Here is a 20,542-nt window from a genome sequence, read left to right as displayed (position 1 = left end):
GAATTTCATTTGAGGGGGGTTAAAGTTTCCCAACTCTGGCACATTCTTATTGTTAATCGTCATAAGAAACCATGTGATCCTTACATTTTAGGTATAAAATGTGTTCATCTAAGTTATGTAAAATGTTACGGAGAATATTTTTGTAAAATATGTTAACCCTCTAAATCCTCAAGGCATGGGTCTTTTTTGTCCTTCTTTTAAAAAAGTACAAAAATCACCATTAAAACAGGGATTTAAGGGGTTAAAATGTTCTGCAAAAAAATTATACGTGAAATTTTACTATAAGTCCCTGAATACATCAATACGGAAAATTCAACCAGAAAGTCAGAAATAAGACATAACAAAAGAGAGCCTAGGGTTAATTTCGCATTTATTAAGAATTTTATTTTAAAGAACATTTTAGGTATAAAATGTATTCAGCAAATTTATGTAAAATGTTAAGAAAAAAACATGTCCTATTTTTCGAATATGTCGCTCATACGTCCTTCGGTAATTGACCTATCAAAATTTCAACTTTGGGCCACATGTTCCAAAATCCCAAAGCTGGGATTAGAAAACGGAAAGCTGCTTTGGAAATCTTGATGTGTTCTCTATCTATTCCCAAAGTAATTTTCCAGTCCTGAAGGAAATATGAACCCTATGGGCAAAATTGTAAAAAATACCATTTTTGGGATTTTCGCTCCAATTTTTAGGAATTGCGGAATTCGCTTTGCCAAGTTTTTTTTACACTTTGTTATATAGAATGAAAAATTTTAAAAAAAAAGTTGAAAATTTCATTGAGTTTTGTTAATAAATAAAGTTTTTATTACATATTTATTGAGTTTCTAAAACTAAAATTTGATCCACAACAAGAAAAAATACTCTTACACGTACGAGTGTTGGTGTGTTTAAAGATCGATAGAAATTTCGAAAGGGTTAACAGTCAAACGAACTGTCATACTGAGCTCACTTTTTCACATTTATGATCAGTATACTCTGGCGAATCATCATAGATTGAGGCTTGAACAACGTTACAAAATTAACTTTGAAGATCAGTTATAGATTTGAGCAATTTATAGACGCAACAAAATTGCCGCTTATGGAGTGAGATTATTGCACAACAGACCCTACAGACTCCATTACATCCAAAAAAAAACGTATATCTTCAAAAATTAAGGCGGAGCTCGCTTTATAGCCAATGGAGATCATTACAGCACCATGATCAATGATTTTTTGTTTGAAAATATGGATAACATTGATCCGGGCGAGATGTTGTTTCTACAGGATGGCGCTATGTATCATACGGCGATCGCAACCATCGTTAAAATCAAAATTTAGCCTCCAAGGTCGTGCAATATGACACCTGTCGATTATTTCCTGTTGGAACACGTGAAGTCACTGGTTTATGCTGATAAAACATTCTCACCACTTAGGTTTTTGGCAACATTGGATTTATTGAAATCCAAATTTGGCGGTCAAGCCCGACCATATAATACCCTACACTAAGTAAAAGAGCAAAAACATTTTTCTTTTAAAATTTCAATAATTTATATTTTTGAGTGATTTTCGGAAGTGGGCCTTATATGGGGGCTATGACCAATTATGGACCGATCACCATGGAATTAGGACGTGTGATTTATGTCTATATGAAAGTTTACTATGTTGAATTTTGTGAGTATACCAACATTTTTAAGCGATATATGCACGTTAAAGTATTTTTCGGAAGCGGGTCTATATGAGAGCTATGACTAATTATGGACCGATCGTAACAAAATTTGGTGACATGAATTTTGTATATATAAAACTTATTTGGAGCGCAATTTGTGGAGATACATTTATAAATTAATGGACAGCCAGCCAACCAGACGGACGGACATCGTTTAATCGTCTCAGAAAGTGATTCTAAGTCGATCGGTATACTTTAAGGTGGGCGTTACAAACATCTGCACAAACCCACTATGGTGGTGTAGGGTATAAAAATCCAAAATTTTAAAATATAAAATAACATTTAAATTGAGATAATAAAAATTATTTTTTTTTTTTAAGTTTGTTTAAGTTAATAGAAATTTTATATTAATCAATTTTAATTTAGGTTTTCTGAACATCAATTTGAATTTTTTGAATTTCTAGTTTAATTTTCTCAATATTAATTTCGATACAATTACATAGTTTGATCTCAATATTAAATTGGATTTATTAATTTCATTGTGTATATTAATTTCGATTTCTTCATTTCAATTGGTTTTTCTCAATATTAATTCACTAATCAGAATTTCAATTGTTTTTTTTTTGTTCAATATAAATTTGGATTTTCATAATTTCAACTTGAAATGGTGTAGTATTCAAATGGAATTCATAATTTTTTAAAAACTATTTTCTTTATAAAGAAATAATTTGATTACAACTCTGTTTATTACCCTTATAATGAAATACAACAAATATCGCGTGCATAAATGATAGACATACAACGTACAACAACGTACACACAATCCAATGTATGCATCCCTATAGGTTATTCGCATGTGTTTGTGTGTGTACTCATATGTCTATTACCAAACGTCAACTCCTTAATTCCTTTTGTTTTGTTTCGTTTTCTTTTTTAACATTTCTGTGTAACTTGTAACAAGATTTCTTGCTTTTTTTTTGGTTGGTAATTTTAAATTATAAATATTATATGATAGAATTAAAAAAAATCATATTTTCCTAATGAAAACTCAATATTCTTCGTTGTTTTTTTTGTATTTTATTTTGCAAGAATGTGTCAAGACTTTTTAATACTCAACTTCTTGTATTTTGTTGTTCTTGTTGTGCTCCCTGTTCTTGTTCTTGTTGATGTTGTACAAAAGTATTGTATAAAAAATGTGTGTAAATGTATTTTTGTTATTTATAAACAAAGTCGTTCTATATAAATATGTTGTATATATTTATGTTTATCTGAATGTTCCTACATGAAAACATTAGATCAAGTCAAGTGTGCTTTTGAAGGGTCCTTTAAAATCTACAATACTTGGGGGATACATTAAACATAGAGGGATATTTCTCCTTTTACACTTTTTTTTTTTTTGCCAGCTAAAGAATATGAGAGGTGGGTAGTTGAAGTAGGGGGCGCAGAGAGTCATGGGAGTAGAGTAGAGTAGTTTTCTTTAATGTAGGCTCTTCTTCTTTGCTTTACATGTGTGTGATTTTATTGTTGTATAACAGTAAAGTTTTTTTGTTTACTTTTTTTTGTTCCTTGTAAAAAGGCAAGTGAAGTATAATACTTAACATATTGTTGTTATTGTTCTAATTTTTATTTTCGTTTTTGTTGTTGTACGAGTATTTTGTTATTTTGTTACATGTTTTTGTTACTTACATCCATCTTAAACTCACATGACCTTTATGGTAATTTTTATTTTTTTTATTTCGTTGCTTTGAAATGTTCGACTGGGGAAAAAATGTAATTAAAACCTAAAATCGCGGTATTGCAATTAAAATACAATATAATACATACATACCGACATATATTTTTGTAATTTTATTTTCGCTTTTTGGTTACGGCTTTTTATGGGAAGTTTTATTTTGAAAAAACAAAATTACTTAATATGTGTGTCAAATTCTGTGTGTAGCTTAGTGATACACTCGTGGAAATAGAGGAGTAACAAGCAAGAATTCCTAAGGGAACGTTTTTTTTGTGGCAAAATCTAGATGGCTTACAGTTTTTCTATGGAAAATATAGTTGATGTTAAGTTTTTCTATAGAAAAAGTAGCTGAGGGTAAGTTTTTCTATAGAAAAAGTAGCTGACGGACAGTTTTTCTATAGAAAAAGTAGCTGACGGACAGTTTTTCTATAGAAAAAGTAGCTGACGGACAGTTTTTCTATAGAAAAAGTAGCTGACGGACAGTTTTTCTATAGAAAAAGTAGCTGACGGACAGTTTTTCTATAGAAAAAGTAGCTGACGGACAGTTTTTCTATAGAAAAAGTAGCTGACGGACAGTTTTTCTATAGAAAAAGTAGCTGACGGACAGTTTTTCTATAGAAAAAGTAGCTGACGGACAGTTTTTCTATAGAAAAAGTAGCTGACGGACAGTTTTTCTATAGAAAAAGTAGCTGACGGACAGTTTTTCTATAGAAAAAGTAGCTGACGGACAGTTTTTCTATAGAAAAAGTAGCTGACGTAGAGTTTTTCTATAGAAAAAGTAGCTGACGTAGAGTTTTTCTATAGAAAAAGTAGCTGACGTAGAGTTTTTCTATAGAAAAAGTAGCTGACGTAGAGTTTTTCTATAGAAAAAGTAGCTGACGTAGAGTTTTTCTATAGAAAAAGTAGCTGACGTAGAGTTTTTCTATAGAAAAAGTAGCTGACGTAGAGTTTTTCTATAGAAAAAGTAGCTGACGTAGAGTTTTTCTATAGAAAAAGTAGCTGACGTAGAGTTTTTCTATAGAAAAAGTAGCTGACGTAGAGTTTTTCTATAGAAAAAGTAGCTGACGTAGAGTTTTTCTATAGAAAAAGTAGCTGACGTAGAGTTTTTCTATAGAAAAAGTAGCTGACGTAGAGTTTTTCTATAGAAAAAGTAGCTGACGTAGAGTTTTTCTATAGAAAAAGTAGCTGACGTAGAGTTTTTCTATAGAAAAAGTAGCTGACGTAGAGTTTTTCTATAGAAAAAGTAGCTGACGGACAGTTTTTCTATAGAAAAAGTAGCTGAGGTTAAGTTTTTCTATAGAAAAAGTAGCTGACGTAGAGTTTTTCTATAGAAAAAGTAGCTGACGTAGAGTTTTTCTATAGAAAAAGTTGCTGACGTAGAGTTTTTCTATAGAAAAAGTTGCTGATGTAGAGTTTTTCTATAGAAAAAGTAGCTGACGTAGAGTTTTTCTATAGAAAAAGTAGCTGACGTAGAGTTTTTCTATAGAAAAAGTAGCTGACGTAGAGTTTTTCTATAGAAAAAGTAGCTCACGGACAGTTTTTCTATTGAAAAAGTAGCTGAGTAGTAGTCTATAGAAAAACTCTCCCCTTATAGGTCTTTTTTATAGAACATCTCTATATCAGCTACTTTTTTTCATAAAAAACCTGTCCGTCAGGCAATTTTTCTATAGAAAATCTTTAAGTCTGGAACCTTTTCTATAGAAAAACTCTACGTCAGCTACTTTTTCTATAGAAAAATTGCCTGACGGACAGGTTTTTGATGAAAAAAAGTAGCTGATATAGAGATGTTCTATAAAAAAGACCTATAAGGGGAGAGTTTTTCTATAGACTATAGAAAAATTCTTACTTGGCCACTTATTCCAATATATAAAGCACTTAATTGAGAATATTTTTCATATTTTTTCTACAGTAAAGAGGAGACACATGCCTTTGCGAATATTTACAACATCTGCCCGTTTTTAGTACCATTTTTGAAACCCCCTAATTACCCTCCTTGGTTAATGATGCCACAGACCGTTTAAGAATATTCCCGTATTTATACACTCTTAAAATATATAAGACTTGAATGTTTAAACAATTAGTTGTTTATAATGTTGCACTAGTTAAAATATACTCCCATTTTAAGATAAGAGGGTTTATTTCAAACGTTATACGTCTTAATACTTGTACATAAATACATAATAAGCGGCCTCTTATTATAAAGAGAAAGTGTTTTTGTAGTTGTTGCTTGTTTCTTTTTCTATTTTAATGCTGCTGCAACAATATTATGTTCTTAGAAGCAACATTATAATTGAAGAGAGCTTTAATAAATTTATTATTCTGCTTGTAACATTAAAAAAAAAAACACTCGACAACAAAAAGTATGTAGGTACTTTTTGTGTGCTTTAGTACTTTTGAAAGAAGGTATGGCAGTTAATGGCACCGTGGTACAGCATAAATAGAAAATATACGGGATAAATTAATGAGAAGGAAACATATTTTGGCAGTAATAAGCTTTCTTTGGGGCATCGCTGGTTTAAGGAATCCTAAATCATTTTCAAATGCTCAAAATGATATGAAAAGAAAATCCCCTAAACTTTGAAATAATATTGGTTGTATGACTTAAAAATGCGGAATTTTTTTTCCAACAACATATTGATTCCAAGCCAAAAGAACCGCTCATCTTTTGAGGCCAAGAATGAATCAGACCAATATCGGATACTATGTTCCAAAGTGAAGCGTATCACAGAGAGAACGTTTTGCATCGATCAAAATAAATAGTAGTCGGACTGGGCAAAGTCTGGACTATAAAGCAGGTTATGCAAAACTTCCCAACCACTTCATTATAAATAATTTTTAACAGGTATAGCACCAAGTAGCCGATCGTTGTCATGATGGAATATTACGATTTCGTGTCTGGACGTTTTTCGGCCAATTCTCACTTCAAACGAATCAGTTGCGTTCGGTACAGGTTCCCTTTGAAAAGGTCTGTTGAGATTTCAGCAGCTCATAATATATAGGACCCTGTTGCTTCCACCAAATACAGAGTATTACTTTAGCACCATGGATATTTGGCTTTGGTGTCGATTCGTTTGGTTGGCCCCGGGCATACGATCTCTTACGCTTCGGGTTATCGTAATGTATCCATTTTTCTTTGCATGTAATGTTTCGGTGCAAAAATTATTTTTTTTATAGCTTTCAAGGTCATTCAAGGTCTCTCGGCTTTAATTCGAATGGTACCCCCCAATTTCCCTGCTTTTGGATGAATCCTTCTGTTTGCAAACATTTTGAAATTGCAGATTGATTAGCTCCCAATAATTTTGCAAGCTCTTGTTGAGTTTGACAACAATCTTCAAGGAGTAATGAATCCAATTCTTGGTCTTCAAAAATTTTTGGCGGGTCAAAATAACCATTTCTGAATTAATTAAATTTAAGCTTCAATCACTAAAATCTTAATACTGAATTTAAAATGTCAGCAATTCATTGCCAACAAAACAAATTCTTAAGCTTCATTCAGAGGCATTAATTTGAATAGAATACATTCATTTTTGAATTAATTCATAACCTTTGAAGGATTCAGTTTTTGTTAATTCAAATGAATTGAAAAGACTTGTCTTCAGCTATATAGATTTGAATTCAAGAAATATTTAATCCTTTAATAAATTTTATTCAGCTATTTTCTAATCGATTTGAATTAACGAAAACGAATTAACGAATGATTTAATAATGAATTTATTCTGTAAAGAATGAATTCTCAAAGTAGTAAGGAGTTATGACTACTTCAAAGTTCGCTGTTAAGAGAAACAAATTAATTTAATTTTGAAAATTTAATTAAGAATTAATTCTTTCGAACCAAGGCAACATAGATTCCAGAATCGATTATCAAATATTTTTCCAGTAAATATTAATCTATCAAAGTTTTTATCTATCTATATATATAAAAATGAAATGGTCCATGTATGTAATGTCATCACGTGATAACGGTTGGAGCGATTTGGCTGATTTTTTTTTTATTCGATTTGAAAATTTCAGGAGAATTTTTCGGGTCCAGTCAACTATATTAAAAAACCTCCCTAAAGTATGCAGTACAAATTTAGATATTTTATTTGCAAATAAATAAGAACAGGCAGGTTTATGTGGGTTGGAGAAACTTGAAGAACTAACATTAGTCAAAGCCGGGGCGGTCAACTAGTATAATATAATGCAAGAAAGAATAAAATATCATTAACTGCTTCTCGGAACTAGTTCCAAGTCGGACAATTTCGTTTGAAAAAACATTGAAGGAAGAACTTGTTGTAGGATCGTTCCTAAGGAGTGTTTGTTATTTAGCACTTTCGAAGAGCTAGTTCGAGGGTTCCAGTCTTTGTAGCACTATTTCAGAATGTGACAATTTCAAACAAACATCAAATTTCAACGAGTAAGTATAGCAATCAATATACCAGCATTTGCTTGCCAATAGTTTTTAGGTATATTCATTCATTATGCAGCATGGTTAAAGGATTTAAACCCATCGTCCTGATATATTTGTAAATATATGTACATAAATGCCCATTATAGCCAGTCTAAAAACAAATTCAGCCAACCGAAAGAAAGGAATCTCTTAAATATTTCTTCATTCCCTTTACTTACATAAAACATATAGATTAATTTCTTTTTTTTTATTTTTGTTTTCTTTGTATTCGGAACACACTAAAAAATCACTTTAATTGCAGTCTATTTAAGTCATTACAATCATTTTAGGACACTCATTAAACAAACACTAAAGCCATTTCCAAATAATCCTAAAGGATTAAAGGAGAACATAATAGAAAAAACACACCAAAACCCAAACCAAATGTTTATTAAGCATTCATAGAAAAATAGCCACATTATAAATACGAGTACACACATCCTTCCAAAACATTCACAAGGACTACTACTATACGTTATTTATATATTTGAAAAATGTAACCTATATTGAAGTATGTACGAATACGAGTAGAGATATGTACTACTGCTGCTCCTTGTTTTATGGCATCCACTCATATTTGCGATCCTTTAACTGTAAAGTACTTTAATCCTTTTCATCATGTACTAGTTTTACTCGGATTTTCTATACATCCATCCATATACATATATTTTATTTCGTTGCAATGTTTTTGTCTAGTTTATTTTTTATACAGGTTCTTCTATCGAAAATAAAGACTTCCCTGGACAGGGGTTTAAGAAAATGAGGTGTTAGTTGATTTGGTTTTTTTTTGGAATTTATTTCGACATAGATGGGCGGGCGGTAATAAAAATAAGCTATTAGATCAGTGGTCGGCACTCATAGCCACCTAGTGCCGATCTTAAACTGTTATTTAGCTGTTAACAACACAAAGTCAACGAAGTCCATAAAAATTATCAAATAATAAACAAAAATCACAATCAATAGCTGATCGGATTACAATAAAGAAAAAAATGTCTAACATGTTCTCATTATCCATATTCTCTTTATGGCGACCACTGCTTTAAAACTAAAAAAAGTTATAAGCATTTAAAATCAATCAGTCGAGGCTGTATTTTAACAAGTAAGAGAGCTATATTCGGCTGTGCCGAATCTTATATACCCTTCACCAAATTATACTTTAAAATACAAATTTAAAATATTTTTAGGTAAACAAAAATTTTTTTGTTTTAATTTTTTGTTAGAAATTTTTATTTTAAAATTTTTTATTTTTAAAATTTTTTTTTAAATTTTAAAAATTTTTTTTTGTTTTTTAATTTTTTTTTGGAAAAAAAGAAATTTGGATTAAAAAATATTTTTTCCGATTTTAAATTTTTTAAATTTAAAATTTTTTTTTTTAAAATTTTAAAATAAAATTTTTGTTTTTTAAATTTTTTTTTTTGGTGAAAAAAAAAATTCGGTTTAAAAATATTTTTTTCCGATTTTGACCCATTGTAGGTCCAACTAACTATGTTTTATATACGTCGTTGCAAAGGTCTTTGAAATATCTATCATTAGATATCCATATTGTCTATATTAATGACTTAGTAATCCAGATATAGGTCAAAAATCGAGGATGCTGATTTTAAATAACAAACTTCTCGAAAGCATGTATGACAGAATTATTGAAGATTTGGATCCCGAAGATATCTGGGGTCTTCAGAAAGTCGAGCTTAATCGACTCCGCTATCTATAAGGATCCAGAATATTTATACTTTATAGGTTCGGAAATGAAAAATGTAGAAATTACAAACGGAATGACAAACTTATATACATATACCCTTCTCACGAAGGTGAAGGGTATAAAAACAATTTTTGATAGATCTTTAGATTTTAAGTTTTCTTCACAACTTACCCCGATTTCTGGAAAGAACTTCGCGTGATCTTTGATTACAGTTCTGTAATGCTCAGCAGTCAAAGTATTAGTATTAGAGACGTCCTGGAAAAATAAGGCCTGATGATACTCCGGTGAACAATTTGAGTCGAATTATATCTGAATTCTCGGTACTATGGAAGCGCAATTTTAGCTTGTTTACGTATTCGTTCCGATGAAAATGACAACGTAAATAGATAATAATAAATTTCTTATATGTTCTGGAACCGTAGTTCAGAAGCGATTGGCCCATGGAAGTCATTAGATGGTAGAATGTCTGCTTTTTGTAAGTCCGAATAAGCGATCGTGTAGGAAGGAGTAATATTTGGCCTTTCGTCACCATTTCTGACTATTTTCTGGGAGGAGTATAGATGACCAGTAGCTGGTCGTAGACTGGCTGGACTTTTAAAGTCTGAATACTGGCCTTAGTGATGACATTTGAAGTCATTAGCTGGTAGAATGTTTGCACTTTGTATGTCCGCACAGGCGATCGTATAGGAAGGAGTAATATTTTATCTTTCGTCAACTTTTTTGACTATTTTCAGGGAGGATTATACACGATCAATAGCTGCCAGACGGTCTGCACTTATTTAAAGTATGAATACTGGCCTTATTGACGACATTTGAAGTCATTAGCTGGTAGAATGTTTGCACTTTGTAAGTCCGCACAGGCGATCGTATAGGAACGAGTAATATTAGGTCTTTCCTCACCTTTTCTGAATATTTTTATAGACGATCAATAGCTGCTAGACTGTCTGCACTTTTAAAGTCTGAATAAACGATTAGGTAATGGCCACTTGCCTTATAGTGACGATATTCTCGTCGGAACAAGACCTTGGTGCTTGATCAGTTGTTAAATTCCGTAAAAATACAGTCACGAGTGTTGTATTCCATGGCTTTGTATCTTTTTACTTCACAAATATTTGGCCCCATTTGCAAAAGTTATAAAATCTGCTGTAGGGCGATTAATTTTGGGCAATATTACGATATTGTATTATGATTTCGCTCATAGCGTCAATAATTTTTTTTAAATGTTAGACAACCCTAATGAAATTCGTTCTGGAGCGAATGACTTACTAGGCAGAGTATCAAAACAACCACAGCTATTGTAACACCATCGTGAAATTTATTATGGAACGAATTAGAAAAACCAGAGATCATGGTGATTCAAAATAGAGCACTCTTGGGAAGTAAAACCATTTAATTTTGGTCTGCTAGCATCAGATTAGCTAAATATCCACACCGGTAATGCTACATCTATGGACGTAAGTAGTATTCACCACTATCGTGAAAAACATGTGAAATTTATGTTCCCATGAAATATCCATTTCCCTCGAAGGGAAAATTGCTATCGTGATATTCCCCTGAACTTTTCATTCACAATAGTTGATTTTGTTCGTAACAGCTGTTTATTGTTTAGAAAATTCCATCTAAAAATTTCACAACATGGGGAATATTTTCACTTGAACAAAGTTTATGACCGAAAAATGGGAAAAGGGAATATAATTCATGTAAAATATTGATTTGCGATATCCCTCCAAATAACTCCTGCCAATCCAGTACCCTGTAAATTCCTAAGCAAACTAATTTTGCATATGACAATATTTACACTTCAGCATGTTCAAGACATTCTCTTATCTGTGGCTATGGGCGGTCTATATACTTATATTTACATATATTGTACTATATTGTACTTATTTTTGTATAAATATGTGTCGAGAAGAAGAGAACAAGAAAAATAAAAAAAAAGGAAAAAGCAATTTTGTTAAAACTGAAATAGAAAGAAGTTATAATGATGAAAAGTTTCTGGATTCTATATAGTATTTCGTTTTTGTATGCATATTTTCTGTTCACTTTTCGTTTGTTTGTTTATAAAACTGTGTCAATAGTTTTAAGGTGGTACGAGGAATAGCATAAATTAAATAATAACAAGGAGTTTCGTTTTTTTTTTATTTTTTTTTTTTGTAGCTGGTTGGTATGTAGCAACTCCTTTACACCACATGGTATGATAAAAGAGAATTTATGTGCTGGCACAATTGAAAGTATTCGGATAAGAAACCAAAATGAATGACCGGTATACAGTGGGTGCGAAGAAAAAGTGTTATACAAAAAATGTTTCTATAAAGAAACTATTATACAGACATTTTTCTATAGAGAAAACTGTTAAACACAACATTTTCTATACAAACTGTTATGTTCAAAATTATTTACAGGAAAAACATTTATTTATACACAAATGTTTCTATAGAAAAACTGTTATACAAAAAATTTTGTATAGAAAATACACAAAATTGTCTATAAAAAAACTGTTATACATAAATTATTCTATAGAAAAAATTGTTATACACAAAATTGTCTATAGAAAAACTGTTATACACAAATTTCTTTAATAGAAAAAAACTGTTATATACAAATGTTTCTACAGAAAAATCTGATATACAATGTTTATATAGAAAAACAGATTTTTCTATAGAATAAACTTTTTTATGCAAAAAACTGTTATACAATGTTTATATATAAAAAAAATAATATGTATATAAAATTTTCTATAGAAAAACTGATATACATAAATTTTGCTATAGAAAAAACTGTTATACACAAATTTATTTTATAGAAAAAAAAAACTGTTATATTCAAATGTTTCTATAGAAAATACTGTACACTCAGATTTTTCTATAGAATAAACTGTTTTACAATGTCTATGTAGAAAAAACTGATATACAAAAAATTGTCTATTGAAAAAACTAACATTTACAACATTTTCTATAGAAAAAAAAACTGTTATACACAAATTTGTCTATAGAAAAAAACTGTTATACATTAATGTTTTTATAGAAAAAACTCTTATACGCATTTTTTTTTAAAAAAAGCTGATATACAAAAATTGCCTATAAAAAACTGTTATACACAAAATTGTCTATAGAAAAAACTGTTATAAAACAAACAATTTTATATAGAAAAAACTGTTATACACAAAATTTTATATAGAAAAAAATTTTATAAATTTTTCTATAGAAGAAACTGTTATACTACAATTTGTCTATAGAAAAAACTATTATACATTAATATTTCTATAGTAAAAACTGTTATACTAAAAATGTTTATATAGAAAAAATTGATATAGAAAAACTGTTATACAAAAAATTGTATATAGAAAAAACAAGACACAAAATTGTCTATAGAAAAAACTGTTATACAAAAGTTTGTCTGTAGAAATGGCTGTTATACACACAATTTTCTATAAAAAAAACTGTTATTATTGTATAACTACAGGAAAAAGTGTTATACACACAATTTTCTATAAAAAACCCGTTATACACAAAATTGTCTTTAACTTAATAAAAGACTTTTCGATCTATATAAGTTTCACTAAATCATGTAATTTCTGTTTTTGATGTAAAAGTTATTTTGAAAATTAAAGGGATAGATTTTTTTCTTTAAATTTTTAATCCTTTTTTTATAAAAAGTTTTTTTTTTAAATTTTTTCTTTTCGAAATTATTTGTTTTTTAAATGGTTTTTCCAATTTTTTTTTTTAATTTTTAAAAAAAAAATTTTTTTGGAAAAATAATTTATGAAAAAATTCGAGTTAAAAAATATTTTTCCCGATTTTGATCCATTGTAGGTCCAACTTACTATAGCCTTATCTATATCGTTGCAAGGGACTTTAAAATATCTATCGCTAGATATCCATATTGTCTATATTAATGTATAATGAATCCAGATATAGATCAAAACTATGCCAAAAATCTAGGTTTTCCCGGTTTTTTCATTATATCTCAGCCATTTGTAGGCCAATTTTGTCGATTTTAATTGGCAACCGAGCCGGAAAAATTCCCGACATATTGATGTATGAATCATGAATGGAAGTTATTTAGAGGCTACGGAAAGTTGATTTCCACATACAGACGGACATGGCTATATCGACTGGTGTCGCAAATGAAAAAATGTAGAATTTACAAACGGAATGACAAACTTATATATACCCTTGCGACTCATGGCGAAGGGTAATAATAATTTCAAAAATATTTGAAGTGAAATTTTGTATCTGTCAATTTTGTCCAACTGTACGTATGATTTATATAAACACAAAGTAAGTGTAGCATTATAGCGTATACAACACATTACTATAACTGATAATTGTCTGTCACAAAATTTGAACCAATTTTGAATACTATTCCCACAAGGGTTCATAATTATTTCAAATAAAATAAAAAGCTATAGATTTTTGTTGTTATGTTGATAACTTAAACAAAAAGTATGTATGTGTCATAAATGAATAAACAAATACGCCCAATTAAGAATGATTATAAAAGAAATAATGTGTGCTTTGTGGTTATAAAATAACATATTTTAGTAAAAACATAAATAAAGTCTGCAGACTTATTTAATATTTCAAATTTGTTTGGGTACATATTTTATAATTTAGCACAAAAAAAATGTATGGTTGATTAGCGAAATGATATGGTTTTACAAATAATTACCCTTTTGGAAAAAAAGTATTTTTAGAAACGATTATAAACAATAATTAACTTTTAGCGGAAATATAGTATACAGAAAATTGTCTATAAAAAAATCTGTTATGGCAGGCAATTTTCTATAGAAAAAACTATTATACAGAAAATTTCTATAGAAAAAAATGTTTCTACATAAATTATTCTATAACAAAAAACTGTTATACAGAAAATTTTCTATAGAAAAAACTGATATACAGACAATTTTCAGATAATCTATAAAAAAAACACTGTTATACATATATGTTTCTATAGAAAAAACTGTTATACAAAATATTTTCTATAGAAAAAAACTGTTCTACAGTTAATTTTCTATAGAAAAAACTATTATACAGAATACTTCTATAGAAAAAAATGTTTCTACATAAATTGTTCTATAAAAAAACTGTTATACAGAACATTTTCTATAGAAAAAACTGATATACAGACAATTTTCTATTATAAACATTAATTAACTTTTAGCTGAAATATAATTTAGAAAAGCAGGTATACAGAAAATTGTCTATAAAAAAAAACTGTTATACATATATGTTTCTATAAAAAAAAACTGTTATACAGAACATTTTCTTTAGAAAAAAACTGTTCTACAGGCAATTTTCTATAGAAAAAACTATTATACAGAAAACTTCTATAGAAAAAAATGTTTCTACATAAATTGTTCTATAAAAAACTGTTATACAGAACATGTTCTATACAAAAAACTGATATACAGACAATTTTCTATTATAAACAATAATTAACTTTTAGCAGAAATAAAGTTCAGAAAAGCTGGTATACAGAAAATTGTCTATAAAAATCTGTTATACATTGTATATGGTTCTACAGAAAAAAATGTTATACAGAACACTTTATATAGAAAAAACAGTGTTCTACAGGCAATTTTCTATAGAAAAAAGTATTATACAAAAAATTTCTATAGAAAAAAATGTTTCTACATAAATTGTTCTATAAAAAAATCTGTTATACAGAACATTTTCTATAGAAAAAACTAATATACAGACAATTTTCTATAAAATAAAACTGTTCTACAGGCAATTTTCTATAGAAAAGCGTTTATACAGAAAAGTTTCTATTAAAAAAAAACTGTTCTACTAGCAATTTTCTATAGAAAAAACTATAATTCAGAAAATTTATAGAAAAAACAGTTATACAGACAATTTTCTTTAGAAAAAACTATAATTCACAAAATTTATAGAAAAAACTGTTATAAAGACAATTTTCTATAGAAAACATTGCGTGTAGAATTGATGATTCTATAGGAAAAACGGTTATACAGAACATTTTTTATAGAAAAAACTGTTATACGTAAATGTTTCTATAGAAAAAATATTCTACATAAATTGTTCTAAAGACAAAACTGTTATACAGAAAAATTTCTGTAGAAAAAACTGCTATGCAGACAATTTTTTATACCAAAAAAAACTGTTATACAAAAAATTTTCTATAAAAAATTGTGTGTATAAGAGATTTTCTATAGAAAATTTTTTTGTATAACAGTTTTTTTGTATAGAAAATTGTCTGCACACAATTTTCAAAATTGTTATACACACAATTTTCTATAGAAAAAACTGTTATACACAGATTTTTCTAAAAAAAAAAATATTGTACAGAAATTTTTCTGTGGAAAAAACTGTTGTTGACATAATTTTATATAAATAGTGTAACCGTTAGCTTTTAATCGTTTTGAATCGGTAACCAACTGCATACAAATTATACTAAAATTATTTTTTTAAATTATTATATTTATATAATTACATTTATACAATACATAATTCTTTTTTTTTGGATTTGCGAATCAACAAAACAAATTTTTTTTGAGATTTTTTTGTGATAACGTAATCGATTGTTCGATATTTTGGTAAAGTAGAAACACAAAAGAAAAACTCCCCCTAAATTTTTATTGTGCTCTTTAATTCAACAACACTGTGTGACGAATACGCCATTAGGGAACCATTGCAATAACAAATTATTCACAGTTTAAACCTCAAGTGAAGAGTAAACAACAGCGCATACAAAATATAAAATAAAAAAATATATATTTAAAAAAATATTTAAACTAAATGTGGTTCATTTCCAAAGGGTAACACTTTAACATTAATAATAGCTACATTTAAAAAAAAATAAAAAATATATGTAGATAATCTTAATTGAATATAATAAAGGCCATAATAGTTAATGGAGAATTAATAACGGTTATAATTATAAACAAATGCGAGCACACTGTTGTGGTTGTTGTTTGTTTACATTTTGAATTATGCACATGTACGTACATATGTCTGTACTCCCATATACATATATCGATAACAGTAACGATTGTCTGTTGGACATATTGTTTTTTTTTTTAATCGTCAAGAGAGATGGGAATACGAGTAGTTATAGGGTTAATTGAATACGTTTGTTAAAAATAAATTTGTTTTATATTAAAAAACAAAAGATTTTTGTGCAGTGATTTAAATAAGTACCTATTTAATAAATATATGTAGTAGAAAAAAATTTAAAAAGTTTTTTTTTGTGGAATTTAAAGTGCAAATCAAAATTTTATGAATAATGTAATTAAATAAAGAAAACCTTAAACCTTTAAGACTACACTGTTTTGTAAAATCTGTTATTTTAAATCGATTTAAAGTGATATTGATAATTTCTTTGTCATCTCTAAAAGAGGTCGTGCCTGACATGGAAACAGGGCGGTGCAAAAAATTAAAAAAAAACAAGTAAATGAGCTAAATTCGCCTATGCCAGATCTTATATAACCCTCACCAAAGTATAATTTAAGTTAATCATTGAAATATATTTGTTCGTTAACATTTTTTAGTGAAAACTATATTTTTTTGATGAAAACTAATTTTTCAATAAATTTTTTTTTTTTTGAGAAAGAAAATTTTTTAAATAAAAATGTGTTAAACTTTTTTTTTGGAAAAAAAAATTTAATGAAAAAAAATTTGGTGGAAATTTTTTTTTTTTGATAAAAAATAGAAAAAATCCGTCATAATTTGTTTAAAGTTATGTGAAATAAACAATAAATATCTATAGTATTTCCAATTGTATTTCAGAAGTCTCTAATTGTATTTCAGCAATTTCCATTTGAATTTAAAAAATTTCCATTTATCAGGTCACACATTTTGTTCGGAATGATTTTAATTCCGATCGATTTCGTTTTAGGTTCTTCAAATTCCGTGTAATTTTTTTTTATTCCAAAAGTATTTAATAATTCTGTATTTCTGATTTTAATTTGACAGCGTTTTTAATATTAAAACAAAAGTTATACTTCAAAATAAAAATTTTAAATATTTTTAGGTAAATAAAATTTATTTTTTTTTAAGTTGTTTTTTTTTAATATTTTGGAAAAAAAATGTTCGAATTCTTTTTAAAATTTTTTTTTAACATTTTTTAAATTAATTTATTTTTTTTAATATTTAGCGAAATAAAAATTAAAGTGGTTTCATTCCGAAAGAAATTTCCACTTTCGATCGGAATGGAATTCTGTATATTTCAGAAAATTGCAATTAAATTTCAGAAATTCTATTTAGTTGCTGAAATTTCCAATTGAATTTCAGAAGTTTCCATTTTCGAGAATTTTCTCAAATACAAATTTCTGAAAAACAATTGGAAAATTCTAAAATACTATTGGAAAATTCTGAAATACAATTAGAAATTTCTGAACTACAATTAGAAATTTCTGAAATATATAAGGAAAATTATGAAATACAATGGAAAATTTCTGAAATTGAATTGAAATTTTCTGCAATACAATGGCAAATGGTGTTTATGAAGTTTATTATACTTTGTTTAATTTTACAAATGACAAATCTGTCTCATCCCTTTGGAGTATTTACACCGTTTTTGGTCCGTTTAAAACTGTTAAAAAAAAATATAAATCACCCCTATCGTGAAAAACATGTGAAATTTATGTTCCCATGAAATCCATTTCCCTCGAAGGGAAAATTGCTATCATGATATTCCCCTAAACTTTTCATTCACAATAGTTGATTTTGTTCGTAACAGCTGTTTATTGTTTACAAAATTTCATCTAAAAATTTCACAACATGGGGAATTTTTTCACGTGAACAAAGTTGATGAACGAGAAATGGGAAAAGGGAACATATTTCATGTGAAATGTTGATTCGCGATAGGGGTGAATATATTGAGATAAGATTGAAATTAATAAAACTAAACCAACATATCCGAAACAAGAAAAAATTCAAGACTATGTATTGTGGTTTCAATTTGATATTGCCTCAAAAAACAGGTGGCGTATGGTCCCCCTTGTGTTTGCATTTTTGAAGTTTGTTTATTTTAATCGTTTTAGCTGTGTTATTTGATTTAAGGTATCTATTGTCACTAAAGTTTCCTTTAATGAAGGCAATGGATGGAGCAAATTTTATGAAATAAAATTGATAATCACCCCTATCTCGAATCAACATTTCACATGAAATATATTCCCTTTTCCCATTTCTCGTTCATCAACTTTGTTCACGTGAAAAATTCCCCATGTTGTGAAATTTTTAGATGGAATTTTGTAAACAATAAACAGCTGTTACGAACAAAATCAACTATTGTGAATTAAAAGTTTAGGGGAATATCACGATAGCAATTTTCCCTTCGAGGGAAATGGATATTTCATGGAAACATAAATTTCCCATGTTTTTCACAATAGGGATGAATATTCAAAATTTTTCGATATTTCCTTAAAAAAATATATGATTACGTTTATTGGTTAAACTGAAATGAATAAACTAATACAATAATTAAAACAAGCTTAAAGCTATTTTATATTTAATAATATAGTTATACTCAATTCTATTTGACTGAGATAATAAATGTGCAAGTTTGAATGACAAAAAAAAAAAAAAAATATGGAAAAAAATCTCTTTTGCATACCACCAAAATTGAATGAATACATACTACTGTATAACAACGAGAACAAACGAAATAATTGTAAACGGTTTTAAAGCAAACAAAGTATTTTTAATTATTCTAATGTTTTGTTTAAAAATCTCAATTCGCATAAAAAGTGAACTCAGCTAAAGATATTTTACATTAGGTGGCAGTGAAAGCAAATACACTTATTATTGATAAGCTAGAGAATGGGGAGCATAAAAGGTTATCCAAATTTCTCTGGCTCTAAATCATTCAGCTGGAACTTTAACATTTTTTCCATCAATTCTAATTCATATATTAAGAAATGTGTACACAAAGTGAGTAATATCATGAAAAGAAATAAATATTCAAAGAATATTTTTTAAAAAGAAAGTTCTTCTTCCTGATGGTTTTCAGCAATCTTCTAAAGTGAAGAAATATCCCAAAGTTTTCGAATTTAAACAAATTGGGGGCCCCTTTGGATTTATTGTAATATCAAAGACATTGTAGATTATTTGAAATTAAAAAACCGGCATAAAGATTTAGGTTCATATTTTGTAAAACTCCAATTTCATCACGATATCCATTAATAGGACAATTGTGAATGTTCAAGTCATTTTATGAGGGGGAAATTGTATGGGGACTAGGGACAAATGTTTCCCAATTTTCTGCATACTTTACAGTATAATTTCAGAATACTTTGAACTAATTTATTAAAAATTTTACCAGTAACGTCTGCTAGCAACATTCATCATGTTTATAAACATTTCCAGTAATCGAAACATCTACTTATCTACCATGTTGTTAACACGCTGTTATTAACATTGTTTTTTGGTATGGCAGCATTAACAGTTAAAGCTGCTAACATTAACATTAATGCAGCTAAAAGCTTTAAGCTGGAGGTCCGCACCACGCGTTTTACGCATTCTCGCATTCTACGCAGCTGTCAAAAAAGTAGAATCAATGTATTTGTACGCTGCAAGTTACAAGTACAAAAGCGTAGAATGCCTTGACGCGTAGAATGCTTAAAGTTGATCTACTTTCTACTTTTATAAGCGTCACAAGCGGCGCACGAACATGTCAGCTGATTTTGACATTTTATATTTATTTGAATGTGTATTTTTCAATTTTAATAAATTAAAACAAGTTTAATGGTGAAAAAATAAATAAAAGCTGCAGAAAACGAGACGTTTTTTTTTAATAATAAAACAAAAAATTGACGCTTAAAAACCATCGCATGTAACTTGAAGCGTAGAATGCGAAGTAGGTATGAAAAGCACGCAATGCTTTGACGCGAAGAAATAGAACATTCTAGTTTTGTCCGTTAGATAGATAATTCATGAAAATACTAGAAGATGGCACTGTGTATATACGTAAATAGTAAGAGCCAGTAGCAGTCAGTATGTCATAGGTGCTGTTAGAATTATCCTCAACTGCATTACCAGTGTATTCCTGAACATTATAAAGTGTGTAATATAA

General features: G+C 28.5%; 1 protein-coding gene across 2 annotated transcripts in view; it reads left to right on the top strand.

The window, feature by feature from the left end:
- Positions 1 to 20,542, top strand: part of FucTA (glycoprotein 3-alpha-L-fucosyltransferase A) — a 29,734-nt gene that overhangs the window by 1,180 nt on the left and 8,012 nt on the right. Inside the window, exon 1 of one of the 2 annotated variants that reach the window (XM_065505538.1) lies at positions 16,186 to 16,286. The exons of the other annotated variant lie outside the window; for it this stretch is intronic. The gene's annotated coding sequence lies outside the window, so the exon portion shown is untranslated. Of the gene's footprint in view, positions 1 to 16,185; positions 16,287 to 20,542 lie in introns of those variants that run through there. 2 annotated transcript variants of the gene reach the window in all.

Source organism: Calliphora vicina, chromosome 3 (assembly GCF_958450345.1).
Source record: "Calliphora vicina chromosome 3, idCalVici1.1, whole genome shotgun sequence".
Lineage (NCBI taxonomy): Eukaryota > Metazoa > Arthropoda > Insecta > Diptera > Calliphoridae > Calliphora > Calliphora vicina.
Note: the sequence above shows the minus strand (reverse complement) of the source record. Positions and strands in the feature narration are given on the sequence as shown.